Source organism: Pseudorca crassidens, chromosome X, assembly GCF_039906515.1.
Source record: "Pseudorca crassidens isolate mPseCra1 chromosome X, mPseCra1.hap1, whole genome shotgun sequence".
Taxonomy (NCBI): Eukaryota; Metazoa; Chordata; class Mammalia; order Artiodactyla; family Delphinidae; genus Pseudorca; species Pseudorca crassidens.
Genome location: NC_090317.1, coordinates 43122086 through 43136839, shown reverse-complemented (window position 1 = coordinate 43136839; position 14754 = coordinate 43122086).

Here is a 14754-nt window from a genome sequence, read left to right as displayed (position 1 = left end):
AAACACCCCTTCAAGAACACAGTAGATTCATGCTTCTCCTAAATTCAGAGAGAAAGAAAGTTGAGTGGAATGAAAAACAGAGAACTCTTCCCAACAAAAAGAACAAGAGAAATCCCCTGAAGGAACAAATAATGAAAGAGACCTCACCAGTCTACTAGTCCCCAGATTCAGAAAGGAGGTAAGAAAAAGGCTAAAGAAATTAAGAAAGATTATTGATAGAAATGCAGATCCCTGCAACAAGGAACTAGAAACTCTAAAGAGAAATCAATCAAAACTAGACAACTCAATTGCCGAGACAAAAAACAAACTAAAAGCAATAAATAGCAGACTAACCAAAGCAGAAGAATAGATAAGTGATCTGGAAGATAGAATAATGGAAATCACCAAATCAGAACAGCAGACAGAAAGACAAATTTTTAAAAATGAAGAAAACATATGAGACATTATATAAGAAATATATGAAACATTATATTATCCTTTATATAGGATAATATAAAGCATGCATTATATGCATAATCATATGCATAATGTGCACAGTCATATGCATAATAGGGGTACTAGAAGAAGAGGAGAGAGCAAAGGAGATAGAAAATATATTTGAAGAAATTATGGCTGAAAACTTCCCAAACCTAAAGAAGAAAACCGATATCCAGGTACAGGAAGCACAGAGGGTCCCACACAAGAAGAACCCAAATAGAGTGACACCAAGACGTAGCATAATTAAAATGGCCAAAGTGAAAGATATAGAGAACTACAAAGTCAACTGGGAAACAAGGTTTAAAATGGCAGTAAGTACATACTTATCAATAATTACTTTAAATATCAGTGGACTAAATGCTCGCATCAAAAGACAGAGAGGCTGAATGGATAAAAAAAAAAACAAAACAAGAATGTACCATATGCTGCCTATAAGAGATTCACTTCAGGGCACAAGACACAGACACATTGAAAGTGAGGAGATGGAAAGCTATTTCATGCAAATGGAAACAACAAGAAAGCGGGCTTAGCAGTACAGATATCAGACAAAATAGACTTAAAGTCCGTAAAGACAAAAAGGACATTATATAATGATAAAGGGATCAATAAAGAAGAGGATATTACACTAGTTGGCATATATACAGCCAATATAGGAGCACCTAAATATATAAAACAAATAGTTACAAACATAAAGGGAGAAATTAACAGGAATACTATGATACTAGGAGACTTTAACACCTCACTGACATCAATGGACACATCTTCCAGACAGAAAATCAACACAGCAACAGAGGCCCTAAATGACACAGTAGACCACTTGGACCTAATTTATATCTACAGGACACTACATCACCCCCATAAACAGAATACACATTCTTTTCAAGTGTGCAAGGAACGTTCTCTAGGCGAGGCCACATACTAGATTAGAAAACAAACCTCAACACATTTAAGAGGATAGAAATGACTTCAAGCATCATGTATCACCACAATGATATGAAACTAGAAATCAACCACAGAAAGAAAAATGGGAAAAGAATGAATACATGGAGACGGAACAACATGCTACCAGAACACCAGTGGGTCAATGATGAAATCAAAGAAGAAATCAGGAAATACCTCAAGACAAATGACAATGAAAACACAGCCTTCCAAAATCTATGTGATGCAGCAAAAGCGGTCCTCAGAGGGAAGTACATAGAGATTCAGGCCTTCCTTAAGGAACAAGAAAAATCTCAAATAAACAGAAATAGAAAAAGAATTAGAAAAAGAAGAACCAAAAAATTCCCAAAGTCAGTTCTTTGGGAAAGATCAGAGGGAAAGAAAGAAAATAGAGATAAAAATAGAAAAGATCAATAAAACCAAGGGCTACATTTTTGAAAAGACAAAATCGACAAACTTCTAGCCAGGCTCACCAAGAAAAAAAGAGAAAGGGCCCAAATAAACAAAATAAGAAATGAAACAGAAGCAACAACTAATACCACAAAAATACAAAAAAAAAACCCACACAAAAACCAAAACATATAAGAGAATACTATGAACAGTTTTATGCCAACATGTTAGACAACCAAGAAGTAATGAACAAGTTTCTAGAAATATACAGCCTGCCAAATTTGAGTCAAGAAGAAACAGATAATTTGAACAGATCAATCACCAGAAGTGAAATAGAATCTGTAATTAAAACAAAACAAAAACTCCCTGCAAACAAAAGTCCAGTACCAGACAGCTTCACCAGTGAATTCTACCAAACATATATAGAACTTATACCCTTACTTCTCAAACTCTTCCAAAAGATTGAAGAGGAGGGAACAGTCCCAAATTAATTCCATGAAGCCACCATCACCCTGATACCAAAAGCAGACAAAGACACTACCAAAAGAGATAATTACAGGCCAAAATTTGTGAAGAATATAGATGCAAAAATCCTCAACCTCATATTAGCAAACCGAATCCAATGCTACATTAAAAAGGATCATACACTGTGATCCAGTTGGATTCATTCCAGTTGCTCTGATAGCTTTATGGAAGTTCCCTTGTATGTTATTTGTTGCTTTTCCCTTGCTGCTTTTAATATTCTCTCTTTATCTTTAAATTTTGCCATTTTAACTACAGTGTGTCTTGGTGTGGTCTCCTTTGGCTTGACCCTGTTTGGGACTCTCTGTGCTTACTAAACCTGGATATCTCTGTCCTTTCCCAGGTTAGGGATGTTTTCAGCTATCATGTCTTCAAATATGTTCGCTGCCCCTTTCTCTTTCTCTTTCTCTTCTCCTTCTCAGACCCCTATAATGCAAATGTTAGTACACTTGCTGTTGTCCCAGAGGTCTCTTAAACTGTCCTATTTCTTTTTCTCTTTTTTTCTTTTTTCTATTCTGCTTCAGTTATATCTACTACTCAGTCTTCCAGCTTGCTCGTCCATTCCTCTGCATCATTTCATTTACTATTGATTCCATGTAGTGTATTTTTCATTTCAGTTATTGCATTCTTCTCTGTGTGGTTCTTCTTCATATTTTCTAAATCTTTGTTAAAAACTTCTCACTCTGTTCATCCAATCTTCTCCTGAGTTCTTTGAACATCTTTATGATCATTACCCTGAACTCTTTATCAGGTAGATCGCCTATCTCCACTTCACTTTGTTCTTCCTCTGGGGTTTTATCGTGTTCCTTTGTTTGGAATAGATTCCTCTGTTGCCTCATTTTGTCCAATTTGCTGTTTTATTTCTCTGTATCTGGTAGGTTGGCTCCATTTCCCAACCGTAGAGAAGTGGCTTTTTGTAGGAGACGTCCTGTGTGACCCAGCCGAGCTCTCCCCTCTGGTCACCAGAGCTATATGCTCTAAGGGTGCCCCCTGTTAGGGCTGCATGTGTCCTTCTGCTGTGACCAGCACACTACTGTGGGTGGTGTGGTAGGTGTGGCTGGCCCCTGGTCCAGTGGGTTGCCAGGCCCTGCCTTGTGCAGAGGCTGATGGCCACTGGCGAGTGAGGCTGGGTCATGAGACTGCTGGCTGCAGTGCCCCAGGAAGTCCCGGGATTAGCGCTGGCCCACTGGTGGGTGGTGCTAGGCTCTGCAGTGGGTGGTGGTGGGGCTAGAGGTCCTGTATCTAGTGTCAGCCTGCTGGTGGGCAGGGCCAGTTCCACATGGCTGGCTGCCGGGTTTGGGGGTGTCCAAAAGCTGGTGTTGGCCCACTGTTGAGTGGGGCTGGATCCCAGGGCAGCTGGCTGACGGGTGTCTTGGAACTGGTGTTGGCCTGCTGGTGGGTGGGGCTGTGGCCCAGGGAGTCCTGGAGCTAGCGCTGGCTCGCTGGTGGGCAGAGCCAGGTCCCTGGGTCTCTGGCTGCAGGGCCTTGGATTCCTGAAGCTAGTGCCGGTTTGCTGGTGTGTGGGGCCAGTTCCTGACATGGCTGGGTATGGGGTCGGGGGTGTCCTAAAGATGGCGTCATCCCACTGGTGAGTGGGGCCAGATCCAGGAGCAGCTGGTTGAGGGGCCCAATGTGTCCCAGAGCTGGTGCCAGCCTGTTGGTGTATGGGCTGGGTCCTGGCATGCCAGGCGGCAGGGCTGTGGTGGTTCTTGGGCTAGTGTTCCCAGAGGAATATTCCTTTTTGCGTATTTACAAATATGTACATTAACAGATGTTCTTTAATTTTATTACATTTTCATGAGACTGAATTTCTTCTAAAACCTTGAAGCTTTTAAAGATATTCCATATTGAAATTTAATGGTGCTCTTCAAAGAAAATTGTTGCTGATCATAAATGTTGACAATTTTCTTGCTTCTCACCTTTCATACCTTTATGAACTCTGTGTTGTATGTGTACAGAATGGTAATACTTGATGAAATTGTAACTATAAAGAATCCATTCCCTTCTAGTCAAGCTATCCTGACACAATAATATCAAAGTACGATAGTAAAGAGAAAGCTTTGCCAAAAATTTGAGAAAGAAAAAGAGATTTCAGTACGCTACCATGGATGCCTTTGTGGTTCTTCCTAAACTTACTGCAGGGATGAGACCTCTAGTGCTTTGTAACTACCCATTCACTAATTCAATGTAGGTATTTCCTGAATAGAAGTATTTGTTACCTGGAAAGACATAGTGGTTGAAAACCATTTGAGCTTGAGTACTGTGGGTATTATGCTCATATTGATAATTGTGCTTTTAAATGGTGCCGGAAGGTGAATATTTTTGTTTACCTACGCAATATACATTCCTCATCTTCCTAAGTGGTCTCAAATTTTCATTAGTGCATTTCCTCCCTCATACAGTCACATGTTTGGGGGAAATTTGCCTGCTAGTTCCAAGGGTGAGACCAGAGTTACTCTAGATCTCACGCAATAATCCTATGTCCCTAGCCACAGTCATTGGTTCAAGATTGGGCCTGAGTCTTTATATCTTTGAGCCACTAGATCAACTAACCTAAAGTCTCCTCTACCTCTGGGCTCTCAGTTATATAAGCAAGTATCTTTCCTTATCGTATACACAAAAGTGGATTTTACTTTCTGTTACTTGTAGCTTTGTTACTTACTGCTATATATGTTTTTGAAGATATGTTATCGGGTGAATGTAAGTTCAGAATTTGTAATCTTCTCAATACATTTTCTTTTATGGTTTGATAGTAGCCCTCTTGGTTGCAATTGCTTGATGTCTATTTTGCCTGATAGTAATACAAATTAACCATGTTGCTTTCAGTTTTACTGACCATTGGTATTTTTTACCATCACTTTATTTTCATCCTTTCTGACAGTCCACTCTACCTACTTCATGAACTACTGAAACACGTTCATAATGCCTGTATTAGACTGTTCAGACTGCCAAAACAAAAATACCACAGACTAAGAGGCTTAACAACAGAAATTTGTTTCTCACAGTTCTGGAGGCTGGAAGTACAAGATCAAGGTGTGAGCAGGGGTGATTTCTTCTAAGGCCTCTCTCCTTGGCTTGAAGATGGCCATCTTCTTGCTGCTTTTTCACATGGTTGTCCCTCTTTGTATACACACTTCTGCTGTCTCTCTGTGTGTCCTAAACTCCTCTTCTTATAAGCACACCAGTCAGATGGGATTAACGTATCCCCTAACAGCCTTAAATTCACTTAATCACCGTTTAAAGGCCCTATCTCCAAATCCAGTCACATTCTGAGGCACTGGTAGTTAGGGTTTCAGGATATGAATTTTGGGAGAACACAGTTCAGTCAATAACAGAACCTAATGTTAAGATGACGTTACCATAGAAAACAAGAGAGCAGAGGCAGGAGCAATGATGCGGAGCAGTCAGGAGGATGGTATGTTAGGCTTTCATTTTCCTATAGCTTCTCCAGTTCCTAAAATTCTCGAATGGCCAATGAATCCCAGGCATTTGACTGAGAAATTTGCATTGCTACTACCTCAGCCTGGACCTAAGGGATGGGAACTAGTATTCCATACTAGTTAATAGCTCAGCTTAAAATCTAACACTTTCCTCTTATCAATAGATCTGCTATTTTCTTCCAAGATACTTGACCCTTCTTAACCTCAGCTTCTTAATTAGATACAGAGACAAAATAATTAGTCATACAACTCCAACTGTGAGAATTAAATGAAATTGAGATCTACTTCTGCACATAATCAGGGCTGATTGCTGGGTGGAAGGTTTGGAAAGCTGTTTCCTCAGCCATTTATGCACAGAATGTTCGGGCGCATTCTATTCTAACAGCTCTATGTTCTAGGTCATGCCACAGCATTGTCAATGAGACATGCAGAAGGGGAAGAGTTGCGTCTGTGCACTGGGGTTAGACCTTTTGGGGCCCCAATTATCTCACCAAATACCTCCCTTACTATTTAGCAACCAGAGCCACTATTTCGACTCCTAATCTTCAGGAAGACAGAGACATTGTCTGAATTTGTTCATGGTCCTATCTTCCCTTCTTAGCACTAAGCTTGACATGCACTAGGTGCATGAATGGATGAATAAGTGGATGAATGATAGTTATATTCCACACATATATCTTTCTTCTCTGACAGTTAGTAGCCCCTGGCAGCCCAGGTTCGATCCCCGGTTGGAGATCTAAGATCCTGCAAGCCACGCAGCACAGCTAAAAAAAAAAAAAAAAAAAAAAAAAGATGGATGCATTATGTTGAACACAAATTATAGCTCAGTGAAGTTGGTTTTAATATGTCTTTGTATCCCTTCCAGAATCTAGAGCTGTGTCATGCTCATATGTGGAATCAACCTGTATTTTCAGATTGAACTGTACAGTTTGGCTTTTTCTGTGTTTGCTTGCATGCTTGTATTTTTTGTTTGTTTGTTTGTTTTGGGGTTTTTTTTGCCACAGCCAAGAATATTCTCAGGATCTTCTGACTTATACATCCAACCACATGCTCCCCACCCAGATTTTTCATAGGCTCCACAAACGACATGGTCAAAACAGAACGGTCAGTTTCCTGGCATTGCACCAAAGCTGGTCTTCCATTCATTTCCCCATCGAAGAAAACCACCCTAACCCAGCTGCAAAAATCGAAATTCCAAGAGACACACTTAATTCCTCTCTATCCCTTACCACAAACGTGGACTTCATCAACAAGTTCAGTACTTCCAAGATACATCTCATCTCAAACCCCATCTCTCGCCTTCCATTGCTACGACTGTGGTCTACGAGACTGTAACCTCTCACTTTCATGTGTGTAGTAGCCTCCTAATCTTGTCTCTTGATCGTACAGTTGCTCTATTTCAGTCTGTCCTCCAAGGAATATTTAGAATGAGCTTTAATAAGGTAGATTATAATAATAATTCCCTTCCTTTCAGAAAGCACCCAGTGGCTCCATCATAATAAGAACAAAACCCAGAGTCCTTCCCATGGCCCACAGGACCTTCTGTTATTGGGCCCCTCCTACCATTCTCACCTCATTTTCTAACACTGTTCTCCCAATACACACTGCATACAAGCTGTTCCTTAAAACTGCCAAGCTTGCCCATATCTTAGGGCCTTTCATCTTGCTCTTCTCTCTGCCTCAAGCGCTCAGCTCCTATATCTTCCCACTGCTGACTGTGTACTTCTTGTTATTTCCATATTAAATCTAAGTTACGTCTTCTGAAAATCCTTCCTTGCCTTCCCCACCCTAGTCATTCTCTGTCACATTTTCCCATATTATTTTCTTGATGGCTCTCAAATCTTGAGTGTATCAACCCCTGTAGAATGTGAGCTCCATGAGAACCATGACCCTGTCTGTCAGGTTCTCTGATTTATCTCCAGTGCCTATCACAGTGCCTCACATATCACTGGTAACCAATAAATATTTGTTGAATGAATGACTGAGTGAGTGAATGACGTAGATTAAGCATGCTAAGTTGTGAGGACTCAGGCATAGTCTGGGACATGGGATTTGGGAGGATGGGAGAGTGAGCTCAGGTGTCTCTGAAGCAGCAGTTTTGTTTGAACCCATGAAAACTGTGGTTGGAAAACTGGGTAGAAAGAACAGGATAATTGAGGTAGTGCTTCTAGCTGCCTTGGGTATGAAAGTGTAGCATATGTTCTATACCTATTCTCCTTCTTTCCTAATAAAAGAATCCTAAATTTATTTGCAACAGTAATGTTTCCAGTAAAAGACCACATTTATAGCCTCCTTTGCAGCCAAGAATGGTCACATGACCAACTTCTACCTAATGAGGTGATGGCAGAAGTGTTGTATAGTAGTTCCAGGAAGGTAGCTAAAAGGGAGATGAATGTCTCAGACCATGGTGTTTCTCATACCATCTGTTGTGGACTGAACTGTGTCCTACCCAAATTCATATGTTGAAGCTTTAACCCCCAGTACCTCAGAATGTGACTGTGTTTGAAGATAGGGCCTTTAAAGAGGTGATTAAATTAAAATGAGGCCATTAGGGTAGACACTAATACAATATGATTGGTTTCCTTATAAGAAGAGTTTAGGACACATAAAGAGATACCAGGGTGTGTATGCACAGAGGGACAGCCATGTGAAGAAGGAGTAAGAAGGAGGCCATTTGCAAGCCAAGGAGAGAGGCCTCAGAAGAAACCAAACCTGTGGACACCTGGATCTTGGACTTCCAACCTTTAAAACTGTGAGAAATAAATTTCTGTTGTTTAAGCTACTCAGCCTGTGGTGTCTTGTTATGGCAGCCATAGCAACCTAATACACCATCCGATAAGGTTTTCAAGTTTGACAGCTCATTAGAATCAACTGGGGTGAACCTTAAAGTTACTGATGACTAGGCTTATCCCTAGAGGCTCTGATTCAGCTGGTTGAATCTGAGCATTCGAGGGGATCCTAATGGATATCCAGAGTTGAAAACCACATGTCTAGGAGAATAGTTTTTTGCACTCCATTGAGCAGGCTGAGAGAGGTGAATCTAGCATCATTTAGAAGGCATCCCCCGGTATCTCCCTCCTTCCACTGTTTTTCCTCTACCCCATATCCTCCTTCTTTTTCTGCCCTATCCAGATCTCCACAGATGGACCCAGAGATGCCCCCATCTCTTAATCCTGTTCCATATCCAAGTTCAGTCCTAATTTGAGGAACATTTAATAGCTTCAGCCCCACTTCTGCCCTCCCTGTCAAGAAAAGTGAGTCTCGAGGGGCCTCACATTCTCTTACTCTGCCTGTTAGCCAGAGCCAGGGCAGCTCTCTAGAGGTAACTTCTTGCCTCTTAATCCAATTATAAAATGGATGAAAGACATGAACAGAGGGCAAATAGGCTTAGGAAAAGCTATTCAACATCTGTAGCCATCATGCAAATGCAAATTAAAAGCACAATGAAATTTTAAACCCACCTATTAGAATGGCTGAAAAAAAGTGACAAAACCAAATGCAGGCAACACTGGATAAACTGAGTCACTCACACATTGCCAAAGGGAATGCAAAATGGTACAGGCCGTCTGGAAAACAATTTGGCAGGTTTTTCAAAACGAAACATGCGATTACCAAATGATACAGCAGTTGCACTCTGGGCAATTTACCCAGAGAAATGAAAATTCATGTTTACACAAAAACCTTTACATGAAGTTCATCACAGTGTTACTCACAATAGTTAAAAAGTGGAAATAGCCCAGATGTCTTTCATCGGGGGAATGGGTAAGCAAACTGTGGTACATTCACACCGTGGAATCCTATTCAGCAATATAAAGGAACAGATGATAGACACACTTTAGAACTTGGATGGATCTCAGGAGAACTATGCTGAGTGAAAGAAATCCATTCCTAAATGATTCCATTTCTATGACATTTAGGAAATTATAATAATGTTTGACAGAGTTTAGGGATGTGGGATCAGGAAGTAGGTGGGTGTGGCTATAAAGGCTAACATGAGGGAAATGTGTGGTGATGAAACAGTTTTTGATCTTGTTTGTGGTGATAGTTAGAACACCTACATAGCTGGTAAAAGTGCATGGTATGATATATATAAGTATTATGCACAGGCGTTCTAACACACAAATGAGTGCATGTAAAATGGCAAAATCTGTCTTTAAAACTTTGAACTCAAGGCATACCAGAGAGAGATTTGCTTCCTTCATAAAGATATGTATATTCTCATTAGGAGAAAGAATGAAAAACACCTTTCCACAGTGCCTGCCTTAGCCCTAAGGCTCAGCCAGCCCCTGCTACTGAGTCTTGACTTTTAAAGAGCCCTTGAAGAAGTGTTTAGGGATTCTTCTTTTTGCTTTCTATTACTGGTTTCTAATTTGATTCCATTGTGGCCAGGAAACACACTCTGCAATATTTCAATTCTTCTTTTTTTATTTATTTAATTAATTACTTTATTTTATTTTTAATTTTTTTTTTTTTTTGCGGTACGCGGGCTTCTCACTGTTGTGGCCTCTCCCATTGCGGAGCACAGGCACCGGATGTGCAGGCTCAGCAGCCATGGTTCACGGGCCCAGCCGGTCCACGGCATGTGGGATCTTCCCGGACTGGGGCACGAACCCGAGTCCCCTGCATCGGCAGGTGGACTCTCAACCACTGGGCCACCAGGGAAGCCCCTATTTTTATTTTTTTAATATATTTATTTCTTTATTTATGGCTGCGTTGGGTCTTCGTTGCTGCACATGGGTTTTCTCTACTTGCGGCTAGCGGGGGCTACTCTTCTTTGCAGTGCACGGACTTCTCGTTGCAGTGGCTTTTCTTTTTGCGGAGCATGGGCTCCAGATGCGCGAGTTTCATTAGTTGTGTCATGCAGGCCCAGTAGTTGTGGTGCACGGGCTTAGCTGCTCCGTGGCATGTGCTCAACACAATAAAGGCCATATACGACAAACCCACCACAAACATCATTCTCAATGGTGAAAAACTGAAAGCATTTCCTCTAAGATCAGGAAGAAGACAAGGATGTCCAGTCTCACCACTATTATTCAACATAGTTTTGAAAGTCCTAGCCAAGGCAATCAGAGAAGAAAAAGAAATAAATGGAACCTAAATTGGAAAAGAAGAAGTAAAACTGTCACTGTCTGCAGATGACATGATACTCTACATAGATAATCGTAAAGATGCCACCAGAAATCTACCAGAGCTAATCAATGAATTTGGTAAAGTAGCAGGATACAAAATAAATGCACAGAAATCTCTTGCATTCCTATACACTAACAACAAAAATCAGAAAGATAAATTAAGGAAACATTCCCATTTACCGCTGCAACAAAAAGAATAAAATACCTAGGAATAACCTACCTAAGGACGTAAAAGTCCTATACTCAAGAGACTATAAGTCATTGATGAAAGAAATCAAAGATAACAAAAACAGATGGAGAGATGTACCATGTTCTTGGACTGGAAGAATCAACATTGTGAAAATGATTATACAACCGTAAGCAATCTACAGATTCAATGAAATGCCTAACAAATTACCAATGGCATTTTTTACAGAACTAGAACAAAAAGTCTTAAAAGTTATATGGAGACAAAAAAGACCCTGAATAGTCAGTGCAATCCTGAGGGAAAAAAACCGGAGCTGGAGGAATCAGACTCCCTGACTTCAGACTATACTACAAATCTACAGTAGTCAAGACAATATGATACTGGCACAAAAACAGAAATATAGATCGATGGAAGAGGATAGAAAGCCCAGAGATAAACCCATACACCTATGGTCAACTAATGTATGCCAAAGGAGGCAAGGATATACAATGGAGAAAAGACAGTCTCTTCAATAAGTTGTGCTGGGAGAACCGGACAGCTACATGTAAAAGAATGAAATTAGAACACTCCCTAACACCATACACAAAAATAAACTCAAAATGGATTAGAGACCTAAATGTAAGACCGAACACTATAAAACTCTTAAAGGAAAACATCAGAGGAACACTCTTTGACATAAATCACAACAAGATCTTTTTTATCCACCTCCTACAGTAATGGAAATAAAAACAAAAATAAACAAATGGGACCTAATGAAACCTAAAAGCTTTTGCACAGCAAAGGAAACTATAAACAAGACAAAAAGACAACCCTCAGAATAGGAGAGAGTATTTGCAAGCGAATCAACAGACAAAGGATCAATCTCCAATATATATAAACAGCATATGCAGCTCAATATTAAAAAAAGGAACAACCCAATTAAGAAATGGGCAGAAGACCTAAATAGACATTTCTCCAAAGAAGACATACAGATGGCCAAGAGGCACATGAAAATCTGCTGAACATCACTAATTATTAGAGAAATGCAAATCAAAACTTCAATGAGGTATCACCTCACACCAGTTAGAATGGGCATCATCAGAAAATCTACAAACAACAAATGCTGGAGATGGTGTAGAGAAAAGGGAACCCTCTTGCACTGCTGGTGCGAATGTAAATTGGTATAGCCACTAGGGAGAACAGTATGGAGGTTCCTTAAAAAACTAAAAATAGAATTACCATATGACCCCGCAATCCCACTACTGGGCATATACCCAGAGAAAACCATAATTCAAAAAGACACACGCACACCAATGCAGCCCTATTTACAACAGCCAGGTCATGGAAGCAACGTAAATGCCCATCGACAGATGAATGGATAAAGAAGACGTGGTACACATATACAATGGAATATTACTCAGCCATAAAAAGGAACAAAATTGGGTCATTTGTAGAGACGTACATGGACCTAGAGACTGTCATACAAAGTGAAGTAAGTCAGAAAGTGAAAAACAAATATCATAGATTAACACATATATGCGGAATCTAGAAAAATAATGCAGATGAACTGGTTTGCAAGGCAGAAATAGAGAAACTGATGTAGAGAACAAATGTATGGACGCCAAGGGGAGAAGGTGCGGTTGGGCGTTGTGGGTGGTCGTGGGATGAATTGGGAGATTGGGATTGACATGTATACACTGATATGTATAAAATAGATAAGTAATAAGGACCTGCTGAAAATAAATAAATTTTAAAAAATATATTGCCGTTCCCCTTTTGAATATGGATAATGAAATCTTGGAAGAGTTGATGTGCCTGGCCAAGGTCATGCAACTTGTGGTACCACTAAGTGGTAGAGCCATAAAACCAGGGATCCAGTCTTAAGTTATTTGATGTCATTACCCCATCTACTGACAGATGACATTGTACTGCAAAAACTAAAATGGCCATGGCTGGTCTAATTCTTTATCTACAATTAGAGTATAAGAAAAAAATGTTCGTCTTCCCTGGTGGCGCAAGGGTTAAGAATCTGCCTGCCAATGCAGGGGACACAGGTTCAAGCCCTGGTCTGAGAATATCCCAAAGCCACGGAGCAACTAAACCCATGCGACACAACTACTGAGCCTGTGCTCTAGAGCGCGTGAGCCACAATTACTGAGCCCGTGTGCCACAGCTACTGAAGCCCGCACACCTAGTGCCCATGCTCCGCAACAAGAGAAGCCACTGCAATGATAAACCTGTGCACCGCAATGCAGAGTAGCCCCCACTTGCTGCAACTAGAGAGTCCACGCGCAGCACCAAAGACCCAACACAGCCAAAAATAAATTAAAACAAAAAGAAAAAGTGTTGAAGAAAGGAAACAGGAAAAACAAAAGTAAACAAAAGCAAAATAAAAACAAAAAAGAAAACAAATAAACAAACGAAAAACCCAGAAAAGCTATGATCAAATGCTAAGTGTCATGAAGAAAAGTAAGGCTTGTCTGATAAGTTGACAGAGATGTGAGTTTAGTAAGGAAGGTGTTATAGGGCTATCTGGGGCAGGCTGTTACAGGAAAACACATAATTGTAGGAGAACATGTTTGGTGAGTTAGGGTTAGAGGCACAGAAAAGAGGCTAGTGTGGCTGGAGAAAAATTCATTCAACAAATATTCAAGTATCCACTGAACCAGGCATTACTATAGGCACTTAGGATATGTTAATGAACAAACCAACAAAGATTCCTGCCCTCCTGGAATTTATATTTTTCCATCAAGTGAGATGGCCAATTTACAAAATTGCATATGGATAAAGTGTATTGTATTCCAAAAGGTGGTAAACAATTGGGATCAGAAAAGGAAGCAGACAGGGAAGAAGTGGAAGCAAGAGTCCAGGGAGAGGGTTGGAAACAAATACTATTAGCTATCCTTGCAATTGATAGTAGAGTTATTAGTGGGTGGCAGTTTTCTCCATTACGTTGCTTTTGTCAAATATCAATGTAAATGCTATGCTGGCTTTACTGCACAGAGGCAAGAATACATTTTTCCTATGTTTTGGTGGGGACTCGACTGCTTGTTTAATATAGTGGAGCCCCAGGGACACTAAAGTCTGATGGCTTTTTGTCATCATTGGCCACTCGTGTTTTTTTCTTTTTCTTTTTTTTTTTTTGCGGTATGCAGGCCTCTCAGTGGTGTGGCCTCTCCCGCTGCGGAGCACAGGCTCGGGATGCGCAGGCTCAGCGGCCATGGCTCACACGCCCAGCCGCTCCACGGCACGTGGGATCTTCCCAGACCAGGGCATGAACCCGTGTCCCCTGCATCGGCTGGTGGACTCTCAACCACTGCGCCACAAGGGAAGCCCGCCACTCGTTTTTAAGTTCACACCCTCTGTTGTGTAGACTATCAATTTGGACGTCAGTTCTCTAGGTTTGAGACCCGGCCTGGCAGTAACCCTGGCCAGGCGGTGCCCAGGTGACAAAGAGAGACACTGTGCCAAGGAGATGTAGGAGGGTGGCGCTGGCGCCTGAGAGGAACCCTCTCCTGCATAAGGCTCTCTCCCCTCGGCCCTCTGGGTGGGGTCGGGAATCTGGCCCCTCCTCCCAGTACAGAGTAGATTGAGTGATAGGGGGTCACGTGACCTGAGCTGCACCAATCCAAGTCCTCTTCCGGTGAGCTTAACGTTGAGAGGGAACCGTTAAGACGCCCAGTTCCGGAAA